This window comes from Vombatus ursinus, unplaced genomic scaffold (genome assembly GCF_900497805.2).
Source record: "Vombatus ursinus unplaced genomic scaffold, bare-nosed wombat genome assembly UNPS02014779.1, whole genome shotgun sequence".
NCBI classification, from domain to species: domain Eukaryota; kingdom Metazoa; phylum Chordata; class Mammalia; order Diprotodontia; family Vombatidae; genus Vombatus; species Vombatus ursinus.
In genome coordinates this window covers 22,944,533-22,957,456 of record NW_020954557.1, presented here as the reverse complement: position 1 = coordinate 22,957,456, position 12,924 = coordinate 22,944,533, and the positions used below count along the sequence as shown (strand labels likewise).

General features: G+C 38.4%; 1 protein-coding gene across 2 annotated transcripts in view; it reads right to left on the bottom strand.

Annotated features, from left to right (window-relative positions):
* The window catches only part of OSGEPL1 (O-sialoglycoprotein endopeptidase like 1), a 100,666-nt gene extending 88,141 nt beyond the window's left edge, over positions 1-12,525 (bottom strand). The window contains exon 1 of one of the 2 annotated variants that reach the window (XM_027866062.1): positions 12,444-12,525. The gene's annotated coding sequence lies outside the window, so the exon portion shown is untranslated. Of the gene's footprint in view, positions 1-12,387 lie in introns of both variants that reach the window. The other variant, XM_027866063.1, reaches the window with a different exon arrangement.
* Between the last annotated feature and the right edge of the window lie 399 nt (positions 12,526-12,924).

Here is a 12,924-nt window from a genome sequence, read left to right as displayed (position 1 = left end):
AAAAAAAAAAAGATCTGGGAGGGGAAGACCCTCAGGGTTTCTGGCCAAAACTGACTCAATGAGGGCCCAATCAGTGACCAAGTAGGACTCGGTCTGGGACCAGAGTGATTTAGGGTTAAGGCTGTTCAGGGACTCAGCAAAACCCAATTCATTCTCCCCACTCTCCTTGAGCAAAGGCTTTCTGCATTAGCAGTGGCCAAGTTAAGACGGCACCGATACCCTTGCAAGCATCTAGAGAATATTGTAAAATTATGTTATTTTTGTATTTATCAACAGGATACACCCAAATGAGACTGATAGTATTCTGTTATAACTGTAAGACAGACATCATTAGTCTTCCAGAAGCCGAAGGCCACAGAGCTGATGTTGGGAAATACGGGTGGGGCCTGGCACCTAAAATTTGTTCCCTGCCCCAGTCATCTCTGGATTCATTCAACCTAGACTCAAAGGACACTGTGAGACCTTGATAAGAGAGATCCAATTGTGCTAGAGTCAAGAGATTCCTGGGTCCCTTTCCCTTTTCAGAGACTCATGGAAAGAGCAGAAGGTAGCACAAACTACTTAGAGGTACTGATGAGGTGGATGATTTAATCTGGGGAGGGGGAAAGACATTAAAAGAACATGAAATTACTCAAGGTATGAGATTGGGTGGAGACTGCTAGTCTAAAGCTGTCATTTGACAAATAGCATGTTTCCAAGCCTCTGTCCAACGTTCATGGTCACAAAAGATAGCAGTACCCCTTATCTGCAGACATTCAAAAATTATCATGAACTGACAGTACTTCTGGTATTCCAAGGCTTACTGATGAAGTTTGTGAAAAATGATGCCATTAGTAGAGAGCTCATCAATGACCTCAACTGTAAATATATTGTTGGAAGGAACCTTAAGCAGGACGGAAAGGTCAGAAGTAGCAAATTGCATCCTGAAGAAGTGGCCTAGGATGGATCTCCCGGAGCTTTAAGGAAACTAGTAGGACAAGAAATACAGCAAGGCCGTCAGGAACCTGATTAGCTACCTCACACAGCTTTTCCTGATCTCTGTGTTATACACTGATGCCAGCATAAATGGCTTGGGGGTTAGTCTTACACTACTAGAAGACTGCTGTAGGGGGGAAAAGAGGACACGATCTTATTTACGAGTTATTCTTGACCCTGGGAAGTTTCAATACTATATATATGAAGCTTGTTTTCAGTATGAATGGAAAACTTGTTGACCAGTATTTTGACAAGCATTAAGTCAGATGGCACCATCTAAAAATAGGAGGCTGCCTTAACCAACTATCACTTCAGTATATGAAAGTCAACTTTAGATAGGTACTCCATCCCAAAGGTCCAATGCATCAGAGACCATGATGAATTATAATGTGAGGGGAAGGTAATCTTTGACACAAAAGAAGTAAGCACTATATTAAGGCCTCAAACCAAGGAAACCATGTCAAAGAATCTGGAACTTTTTTTTTTAATTTTTTTTTTTAGGCAATTGGGGTTAAATGACTCCCCAGGGTCACACAGCTAGTAGGTGTCAAGTGTTTGGTCTGAGGCTGGATTTGAACTCAGGTCCTCCTGACTTCAGGGCCAGTGCTCTATCCACTGCACCACCTAGATGCCCAATCTGGAACTTTTTTAAAAAAGGTATGCCACCTTAATTGGTAGGAAAAAAAATACATAGCTCTGAAGCTAATCTTGATTACCCAGTTTGAACAGGGATGAGGGTCTCCAAGTTGTGACACTGGCCATGAAGAGGGGATGCAATGCTTAAGGAATTAAGCTAAAGGCAAACTACTGTTGAGGGAGTGGCAAAAGTTGAAATTATAATGGAGTAATGGACTATAAAAGGAGGGGAATACTAGAGCCAGCTTGGCCAGTCACGAAAGTCAATTGTTAAGTTTTCAATGTGAGAATTTACACTTTGGAAATTGGCAACCATTATGAATCACGGGTTGATTTGCTGTTATATTTCTGGACTTGAGAAACTATCAATAATGCAAACTTACCACATGCTTATGTTCTCCCCAATCCCCTTGCAGAGCCTATTATTAAACATTTATCAGAAAACTCCTGGCTATAAGGAATCTTCCAAGGTAAAAGAAGGCAATTACTGTTAATCAAAGCTTAGTAACTCATAGCCAGGAAAGTCTTCAGTTCTGTACAGTGGAAAGAGTGGTGGATTTGACGTTAGAGGACCTATGTTCAAATCTTGGCTCTGCTACTTATTACCTATATCTAAACCTATGATCTTATGATCACAGGCAAGAGAAAAGTCTAGATCTGGTGGAAAAAAGGTTTTACAAGATCAAAAAGATAGTGTATCTAGAGGAGTCACCAAAGTGACCCTAGGTAATAATCAGGAAAACCCACTGGGGAGCATGAAGAAAATGAGAACTAAATATAGACCAACAACTCACAGTATGTACCAAGACAAGTTCCAGATGGATACGTTACTTAGATATAAAAAATGGTATCATAAACAAATCAAAGGAGCAAGGAAGAAATTACCTTCTAGCTCTACAGATAGGGGAATAATTTGTGACCAAAGGATAGAGAGGATTATTGAAGACAAAATGGACAATTTTGATTACATAATATTTTTTTGTTCAAACAAATGCCCCTAAAAGAAGGAAACAAGTAACTGGGGAAAATCTTTACAATGACTTTCTCTGATAAGGATCTCATTTCCAAGATATATAATGAAATGATTCAAAAGTATAACTGATAAGTTGTCAAAGGCTATGAACAAATAGTTTGAAGAGGAAAAAATCCAAGCTATCAATATCTATATGAAAAAAATATTCCAAATCACTAATAGAGAAAAGCAAATTAAAACAACTCTGATATTTTACCTCCTATCCATCACATTGACAAAATTAACTAGAAAATATCATGTTAGAAGGACTTTAGGAAAACAGGCATATTAAGGCACTGATGGTGGTACTGTGAAATGATCCAGCCACTCTGGAAAGCAATTTGGAACTATGTCCCCAAAGTTACAAAATGTGAATACCCTCTGACCCAGCAATACCAATACCATGTCTATACCAGAAAAAGATCAAAGAAAAAGAAAAAGGACCCCCCCTCTATATATGTGTGTATATATATGTGTATATATAGATATATATATAAATATGTATATATATTTATAAAAATATGTATGTATATATATGAAAAATACTGTGGTGGTAAAAAAACTGGAAACTAAGGGGGCATCCATTAGTTGGAGAGTGAATGAAAAAATATAGTATATAAATAATGGAATAAGACTCTGCCAAAAGAAACGATGAAAATCAAAATTCCAGGGAAATATAGAATGACTTACGTTAACTAATGCAAAGTAAAGTGAGAGGAACCAGGAGAATAATTTATTATAACAAATTATAAAAACAAATAACTTTGAAACACTTGAGAACTCTGATAATCTCAATGGCTAACCATGATTCCAGGATTGATGATCAAGCATGCTATCCACCTCCTGACATAGAGGTGATGGACTCAGGGTACAAAAAGAGACATAATTTTTGGATATGGTCAGTGTGGGAATTTGACTGTACATAACTGTTACAAGGGTTTTTTTTTCCCCCAAAGGTAGATGGGAACTAGAGAAAACAGACATGTTAACTGAAAAAAAAATTAATTTAAAAATAATGGAATTATTTATTTGTAAATAAACTGTTTATCATGTTTGCAGCTGCTAGCTGCCTTTATTGCTCTCCTTCCTTAGCCAAACAAGGGCTATGCTAGATAGTCATCCAACAGAACTCCAGAGAACATTTGGCTTGTCATCTAGCCAGGGATCCACACAACACTTCAACTCCTGGGCACCCCAAGGTGCAAGAGGAACCAGCAGTCCTGCTAACCCAGAGGTATGGACCATTCTAGGGCTTTAAGTTTGGGGGCCTTAGAGGGAAAAATACTTCCTAAGGATAAGTGCTTTGCTGCTATTCTATAGCTTTAATAAATAAAATAATTATTTTAAAAGTATTGTTCACTTAATCTTTTCTCACTCTTATGAAATGTCCATTTTGTGTACATTTATAACATCCATAATAAGCACACGTGTATCCATATAGATCTATATATCTGGAGATATAATTTATAAAAATACATATATTAGGATATGCTAAAAAAATTTTATTTTTACTGATGAGACAACCAAAAAAGTTTAGAAACAACTGATCTAAGGAACATAAAAATTAGTGAATCTTTGGAGCTGTGCAGAATTCTTGACTCTGAAAGGGAATGAGCAACATTCTAGTTGTGGTGAATGATTTGAACTGTTATATGTAGGTGTTTACAACGAGCAACCAGATGGTATCCATAGTGGCCAACATATTATGGGGGAAGCATTCTTGGAGTAAAGCTTCAAAGCCAGGATTCATTCAGATTAAGGATGAAATTTTAAGAGTAAGTGACTCAAGGGGGTATTTGATCCATCAAGAATTAAGAAATATGGAACTATGCCATAACATTATCAAGGAGACTCATAGCTGCAATGTTTTAATTGCACTCTACTAAATATTTTGGAGCCACTGAAGCCCAAGGAATAAGCCTGAGGCCAAATAGGATGGTGCATTTTTGTTTCTTGCCTATAAGGCCATTGGTAATAATTCTACAGTTTTACTCTATACATGCTGATGACTGGGTAAGAGCCACAGGAGAACCCCTGCCCTGTGCTTTGGAGTTTCAGAAGATGGTAAAAATCTTGAGACCTGTGACTCTATTCTACTAAGAAACCTGATGAGAGAGTCATGACTTCATGGCTTCAGCCCAGTAGAGCACAGAGAGCAAGAACAGCACCAGTATAAAAATCCTTAAGTTTCCTCTCCAATATTACAGCTGGGAAACAGAATCTTCCTGTGAAACCTGGGTAGCCATGGAAAAACACAAAATAAGGGAATGGTGCAGAGTCACCTCATACCAAGAAGATGAAAAAACAGTCAGTTCTAAAGAAGGTCAAGGACCACCCAGCGAAAATAAGCATGATTTTTCAGGGGAGGAGATGGATATTCAATGAAATAGGGGACTTCCAAACCTTCCTGATAAAAATACCAGAGCTCAACAGAAAATCCGATCTTCAAATACAAGACTCTAGAGAGATATAAAAAGGTAAACAGGACAGAAAGATACAACATATTGGTAATAAGGGCAAACTGTTTACATCCCTACAAGGGAAGATGACACTTGTAACTCTAGAGAACTGTATTGTTATTGCACCATGTTAAAAGGGTATAGATAGAGGGGGCGGATGTAAGTTGACTTTGATGTAATGATAAAAAAAAAAATCTAATCAAGTGGGTTAAATGGATCCAAGTAAGTAGATTAATCTGATCTAAGAAAATGTACTGAGAGAAAAGTAAAGGAGGCGGCAGACAAGGGTAAATTACATTACAGGAAAATGCACAAAAACTTATTACAGCAGGGGAAAGAAGGGAGGGAGATGAGCATTGTTTGAACCTTACTCTCATCAGATTTGGCTCCAGAAGGGAATAACATAATCAGTTAGGTGTAGAAATCTAAATTGCCCTATAGGCAGGAGGAGGGAAAAGGGTTTGAAAGAAAAGGGAGGGGAGATAGAAGGAGGGAAGAAGTAGTAAGGGTAAAGGGGAAGAAAAGGGAAGGGGCTAATAGAAGGGAGGCCAGAGTGAGGGAGGCGGTGATCAAAAGCAAAACACTAGTGAGGAGGGAAAAGGAGAGAGGAGAAAGAAAAGTATAAGTGGGGGTGGGGGGAAGAAGGACAGAGAGAAAGACACAGATAGCAATCATAACTATGAATGTGAATGGGATGAACTCTCCCATAAAATGGAAGTGGATAGCAGAATGGATTAAAAACCACAATCCTATAATATGCTGTTTACAGGAAACACATTTGAAAAAGAGTGACACACTCAGGGTGAAGGTAAAAGGTTGGAGTAGAATATATTATACTTCAGCTGAAGTAAAAAAAAGCAGGAGTAGCAATCCTGCTCAGACAAAGCAAAAGTAAAAATAGATCTTATCAAAAGAGATAAGGAAGGAAACTACATCCTGCTAAAAGGCACCACAGACAATGAAGTAATACCATTACTAAACATATATGCAAATGGTATAGCATCCGGATTCTTAGAGGAGAAGTTCAGGGAGTTACAGGAAGAAACAGACAGCAAAACTATATTAGTGGGGGACCTCAAACCCCCCTTCTCTGAACTGGATAAATCTAATCACAAAATAAACAAGAAAGAAGTTAAGGAGGTGAATAGAATATCATAAAAGTTAGGTATGATAGACGTCCAGAGAAAACTGAATGGGGATAGAAAGGAATATACTTTTTTCCTGGTGGTACATGGCACATACACAAAAATTGACCATGTATTAGGGCATAAAAACCTCACAATCCAATGCAGAAAGGCAGAAATGTTAAATGCATCCTTTTCAGATCATGATGCAATAAAGGGCCATGGAAAGATAGGCTAAAAAATAATTGGAAACTAAATAGTCTAATCCTAAAAAATGATTGGGTCAAACAACAAATCATAGAAACAATCAATAACTTCATTCAAGAGAATGACAATAATGAGACAACATATCAAAACTCATGAGATGCAGTGAAAGCAGTTCTTAGGGGAAGTTTTATATCTCTAAATGCTTACGTGAATAAAATAGAAAAAGAGGATATCAATGAATTCGACATACAACTAAAAAAACTAGAAAAAGAACAAATTAAAAATCCTCAATTAAATACCAAATTAGAAATATTGAAAACCAAAGGAAAAATTAAGAAAACTACTGAATAAATAAAACTAAGAGCTGGTTTTATGAAAAAACAACAACAACAATAAAATGGATAAACCTTTGGTTAATTTAATTAAAAAAAAGAAAGAAGAAAACCAAATTACCAGTATCAAAAATGAAAAGGGTGAAGCCATCACCTAGGAAGAGGAAATTAAAACAATAATTAGGAACTATTTTGCCCAACTATATGCCAACAAATTTGACAATCTTAGTGAAATGGATTAATATTTACAAAAATATAAATTGCCCAAATTAACAGAAGAGGAGGTAAAATACTTAAATAACCCCATCTCAGAAAAAGAAATCGAACAAGCCATTGATGAATTCCCTAGGAAAAAATCTCCAGAGCCAGATGGATTTACAAGTGAATTCTATCAAACTTTTAAAAAACAATTAATTCCAATACTATGTAGACTATTTGGGAAAATAGGTGAAGGAGTCTTACCAAATTCTTTTTATGATACATATATGGTGCTGATATCTAAACCAGGAAGAGTCAAAACAGAAAGAAAATTATAGACCAATTTCCCTAATGAATATAGATGCAAGCATTTTAAATAAAATATTAGCAAATAGATTACAGCAACTTATCACAAGAATAATACACTATGATCAGGTAGGATTTACACCAGGAATGCAGGGCTGGTTCAATATTAGGAAAACTATCAGCATAATTGATCATATCAACAACAAAACTAACAGAAACCACATGATCATCTCAATAGATGCAGAAAAAGCTTCTGACAAAATACAACAACCATTCCCATTAAAAACACTAGACAGCATAGGAATAAATGGAGTCTTCCTTAAAATAATAAATAGCATCTACCTAAAACCTTCAGCAAGCATCGTATGTACTGGGGACAAGCTAGAAGCATTTCCAATATGATCGGGGTGAAACAAAGACGCCCATTATCACCACTGTTCTTCAATATCGTACTGGAAACGTTAGCTTTAGCAATAAGAGAAGGAAAAAAAATTGAAGGTATTAGAATAGGCAAAGAAGAAACAAACCTATCACTCTTTGCAGATGATATGATGATAAATTAGAGAATCCTAGACAATCAAGTGAAAAACTACTTGAAATAATAAACAACTTTAGCAAAGTTGCAGGCTATAAAGTAAACCCGTATAAATCATTGGCATTTCTATATATTACCAACAAAGCCCAACATCAAGAGATAGAAAGAGAAATTCCATTTAAAGTTACTGTAGACACTATAAAATATTTAGGAATCTACCTACTGAAACAAACCCAGGAACTATATGAACACAATTACAAAAGCCTTTTCACACAAATAAAGTCAAATCTAAATAATTGGAAAAATATCAGTTGCTCATGAGTAGGCCGAGTTAATATAATAAAAATGACCATTCTACCTAAGCTAATTTACTTATTCAGTGCCATACCAATCAAACTACCAAAAATTATTTTATAGAGTTAGAAAAAATAATAAGAAGATTCATTTGGAATAACAAAAGGTCCAGAATATCAAGGGGACTAATAAAAAGAAATGCAGGGGAAGGTGGCCTAGCCATTCCAGATCTTAAATTGTATTATAAAGCAGCAATCATCAAAACTGCTTGTTACTGGCCAAGAAATAGAGTGGTGGATCAGTGAAATAGGTTAGGTATGCAAGATACAGTAGTCAATAACTATAGTAATCGATTATTTGAAAAACCCAAAGACCCCAGTTTCTGGGATAAGAACTCACTCTTTGACAAAAACTGTTGGGAAAACTGGAAAAGAGCATGGCAGAAACTAAGCACAGATCAAAATCTCACACCATATACCAAAATAAAGTCAAAGTGAGTTCATGATTTAGATATAAAGGCTGATACTGTAAGCAAACTGAGAGAGCAAGGAATAGTTTACCTATCAGATTTATGGAGAACAGAAGAATTCATGACCAAACAGGAGATAGAGAACATTACGAAAAGCAAAATGGATAACTTTGATTACATTAAATTGAAAAGTTTTTGCACAAACAAAGCCAGTGCAACCAAGATTAGAAGGAAAATAGAAAATTGGGAAAGAATTTTTACAACCAGTCTCTCTGATAAGGGCCTCATTTCTAAAATACACAGAGAATTAAGTCAAATTTAAAAGAATACAAGTCATTCCCCAATTGATAAATGGTGAAAGAATATGAAAAGGCAGTTCTCAGATGAAGAAATTACAGCCATCTATAGTCATATGAAAAAATACTTTAAATCACCATTGATTAGAGAAATGCAAATCAAAACAACTCTGAGGTACCACATCACACCTATCAGATTGACCAACATGACAAAACAGGAAAATGATAAATGTTGGCTAAGATGTGGGGAAATTGGAACACTAATGCATTGTTGATGGAGTTGTGAAATGATCCAACCACTTTGGAAAGCAATTTGGAACTATGCCCAAAGGACTGTAAAAATGTGCATACCCTTTGCCCCAGCAATAGCACTTCTAGGGCTATATCCCAAAGAGATCATACAAATGGGAAAAGGACCCACATGTACAAAAATATTCATAGCAGCTCTTTTTGTGGTGGCAAAGAATTGGAAATTGAGAGGATGCCCATCAACCGGGGAATGGCTGAATAAGTTGTGTTATATGAATGTAATGGAATACTATTGTGCTATAAGAAATGATGAACAGGCTGACTTCAGAAAAACCTGGAAAAATTTGTATGGTCTGATGCTGAGTGAAGGGAGCAGAACCAGAATGTTGTACACAATTACAGCCACATTGTGTGATGACTAATATTGATAGACTTAACCCTTCTCAGCAATACAAGGATCTAAGACATCTCCAAAGGCCTTATGATGGAAAATGCTATCTACATGCAAAGAAAGAACTATGGAGTTTGAATGCAGATTGAAGCATACTAATTGCTATTTTTTCCTTCTGCTGTGTTTAGTTTCCTCTTTCTGGTGGTTCCTCCTATTGGTTCTAATTCTTGCTTACAACATCACTAATGTGAAATATGTTTAATAGGAATGTATATGTATAGCCTATATCAGACTGTAAGACGTCCTGGGAAGGGAGGTGGGGAGGGAGGGAGAAAAAAATTTAAAACTCAAAAGCTTATGGAAGTTATTGTTGATAAATCAAAATAAATTAATAATAAAAAAAAAAGAATGTCAAGGACCCTCACAAAGATAAGTCATTGCTACCACTTGTTGCTCACAGGGAACCAGTTGGATTTTGCAGAAAATAGGAGGGCAGGAGGATGGGCAAGTTAAGGAATTGGGATCTACGTATCAATCAACAAGCATTTATAATGTGTCTACTACATGTCAGGCTAATGATACAAAGGATCTTATGTGCTAAAGATAAAAAGACAAAAATGAAACCGTACCTGTCCTCAACTAGCTTACAAACTATTGAGGAAAACAACATGTACATATAGAAGCACATACAAAATAAATACAAGGTGGTTGGGTGGGGGTAATAACTGTTAGAAGAATAAGGAATGGATTCATGAAGGTGGTATTTACAAAAGAAAGCGAACTCTTTTTTTTTTTGAAGAAAAATAATGGATTCTATGAAGCAGAGGTGAGAAGGGAATGCATTCCAAGAATGCTGGATATCCAGTGCAATGCTCTGGAGATGAGAGTGCCATGTGGGAGGAACAGGAAGGTGGTTAGCTGGGCTGGATCAGAGTACATTTTGGGGGAGTAATGTACAATGAGGCTGGAAAAATAGGCTGGGTTCAGATTCTGAGGGCCTTGAAAGGCAGAGAGGAATTCATAGTATATTCTAGAGGCAACAGGGAGGTGTTAGAGTTTATTTAGAAGACAGAGTCATGATCAGATGTGTGCTTAAAGAAAATTAAAATGATAACGCTGAAAGAATTTGGGACACTTGGCACCCTTGATAGATGGATGGAAGTATGGAAGAGAGGTGAGTTGTGGGGAAAAGATAATGAGCTATGTTTGAGGTCTTGAGGATATTCACTTAGAAATATCCAACAGGCAATTGGTGACATGGGACAAAAGGTCAGGAGAGAGACAGCTGGATACATAAATCTGTCAGTTATGTATGAAGATGATGAGAGTGGATTATATCACAAAGCAGAGTAAGAGAAGAAGATCCATGATAGAATCTTGGGGTAGACCCACAATTAGCAGGCATGATATGGATGACAAGCTAGAAAAGGACACTGAGAAGAAGTGGCAAGAAAGGCTGGAGTACCACAAAGGCACCATTAGCTAATTTGCAGCTGGATCACTTGATGGGCCACATTGAGACAACCTGGGTAAGATGTAGATCAAAAAAACATCCAGAATACTGCCAGAATACTGCCAGACATCTGCACAGATGGGGAGAAGGAATGAATTTAAAGGCAGTTCTGCTTTTTGACTGCTACTCCATCACTGGTTATACCAGAGAGACAGATATCACCTACTAATATCTTAAGGGCAATAGATAGCTCCATTCGCCTTAAGTCATCCAAAGGTCCCTACTTAGAGTAGTAAGTTAGTATGCCTGATGACACTTGTTTCTTCATGGCAGAATAGTTAACAGTGGAGTACCAATGGGGAGCACAGATGGGAAGTTGGGAAAAGAACAATGTAGCAAAGATCATCAGTGTGAAGGGAGTGAAATCTGGCCTCTGCCCTTTCTGGGGAGGTACCTAGGACAGTTCTATAAGTTACTTGGCATAAGTGTCTAAGGGAAAGGTGGCATAATGGAGGAAATGAAGGGGTGGGGGCTTAGCTCTAAGGATATGTATGTGAATCTTTTCAGGATACTTTACTAGGTAAATAAAGTTGATCTATATTTTAAGTCTGAGTGCTTATAAAGGGAGATAGTTACTACCTTTAGGGGAATTCCATATATTTATGTTCCCAGGTTCTCCGTGGGAAAGGGCAAAGTATACCTGAGATCTTACAGAGGTTATATTTGAACAGATTTTTTGGGGGGGAGGGGGGAAGGAGGAGGGGAAGTGACTAGACCTATGATTCCATTGATACTTGTGAAGCACCTGTGAAGAACTTTACTAGCATATCAGAACCTTCCCTACTCATAGTCTTACAGTTGCTTGGGAATACTGAGAGGTTAAGTGATTTGCCAAGAGCTAGGAAGGCAGTATATGTCAAAGGAAGGAATTTCAACCTATGTCTTCTGGACTCCAAGAATAGTTTTCAATCCCCTACCATACCAGCCTACCCATTTCATAGATTTCAAGTGAGATGGGTCCTAAATTCAGAACAGAGATTTCAAATGGTTATATCTTTGTTCCCCAAATAGTTCAGCATTTTCATATCTTTTTCCTTTTTACGAATCACAAAGTTCACACCTTGGGCATTCGTCCAAATATAAAATAGACTTTTTTTATTCATACTACACAGGGGATATTCCTTTGAAAAATCCTACTGTTTCTCTATAAAAATAAGAAACAAATCATGTGGAAAACAGTGATCTTGTCAGGGCTCAGTGTTAGCTGGGGTGGACTTCGGAGACTGAGGCAGTGGCAGGTGAGGGGTGGGGACAGAACTGTCAGATTTCGGGGTTAGTCCCCCAGCATCTGCGGCTCACAGACCCCGCCCCACGCGGTCACATGCCAGAGGAGCCTAGGTTTGCAATCACAGGAATAACTTCTGCTCGAGTAATGGGGGCCAGGAACTGACCTTTGGGGAGACCGAGAAGCCTGAAGCCGCAGGGGGCGACAGTCTGCTCCACTTACTTTCTTTCCAGAAGGAGCGCGGGAGGCGCCTCATCGGGCCCCTGCTGACCCGGCCGCAGCAGCCCTTTACCGCACAGGTCCGCAGGGCGTGGGAGTGCGAGTGCGCGTGCGCGAGGAGGATTGCCTCAGTTCAATACGAGACGTAGGGAGATGACGCAACCAAGGCGGAGGGGGAAGGTCACGTGAACAAACGGGCCTCAGAGTCTGGGCTGGGAAGGTCGCTGCGGAGCTCGAGGTGGATCTGGGGCCCTGAGCGGTCGGGTGCTCCGTTTTGGGGGGATATATTCACGCTTTCAAACCTTTTCTCACAGGGAAATGTGGTGAGGTCGCAGACGCGAGGGGTACAGCTTGGGAAAGGCGAACGAGTGAGAAGCGGCGACCTCCGCCCTTCTTGGAGGAGCCGGGAAAGAAGGGCCTCCAGGGGGACCCTCCCTCTTCACCCGCTGCCCGGGGTAAGTGGGGTGTGTGTGGGGGGGCGGGA